We start from the raw sequence: 899 nt of genomic DNA, 5'->3' as shown, positions 1-899 counted from the left end.
CTGGTCAGATTTTATTTTTTCTTTCTATCCAAATAGACTATAAATTATATCTTAGTGCAGCAAGGAAGAGACTGCTCTAATTTGAGCTTAGTGACAAAAATATGATACAGGAGTTTGAACGTTAAGAACAACAAATATACTTCTGACATGCAATGCACAGCTACATTAGCTATCTTGGGAGGATCTGTTATGGAATCAAATAGCCTCGGTTACATTGCAATTGAATCACACGAGAAAGAGAATAACTTCATTCGACCATAAAAGTGTGAATAAACTGTACTTAGTTTTGTAACATGAACGAAATTTCTTTTATTTGGCCAAACAGGTATAGTCAAGTGAAGTGGTAGGCCTATTCATATAATTAGTAACTTATCAATACTTTTGAGTTAATCTTTTTACTTTGCTAGGGAAGCAAATTATGACCAACAATATTATAAGAGAGCTCGGAAAGCTTCATGTGAAAGTTATTTCTTTTACTTACGTGTTGTTATGAATATCCTTTACTTTAGTTTGTTCTTGTATCTATGCTGCTAATTTTTTCTGTGTCTTAGAGTTGTTCCCATCCATACTCTTTCTACACCGCTTTGTTTGTGACTAGCTCATGTCATAAGGTTGATACCATGGAAAAGTTGATACTCGTACTATCACCTGATTAAATACTTTTCTTTTTAGAGAATGTGGAGTTATACTATTGATGATCTCCTTTTGCAACTCAAAAGTTCTACATCATATGATTATCGTTTAAGGTTAGATCTCATTCCTTCAGTAATCACTGCCTTTCCAAAGTACGTATAATAATCAACAAACTTCATATGTTCGTATATATTGCTAATATATGTTCTCTACATTTTCACTGAAAACTATCTTAGCTTTGATCATATTCACTTTTAGTCCTGTGA

The sequence above is a fragment of the Palaemon carinicauda genome, chromosome 4, assembly GCF_036898095.1.
Source record: "Palaemon carinicauda isolate YSFRI2023 chromosome 4, ASM3689809v2, whole genome shotgun sequence".
Classification (NCBI taxonomy): Eukaryota; Metazoa; Arthropoda; class Malacostraca; order Decapoda; family Palaemonidae; genus Palaemon; species Palaemon carinicauda.
The sequence above is the reverse complement of the archived record's forward strand: the minus strand, read 5'-3'. Positions refer to the sequence as shown.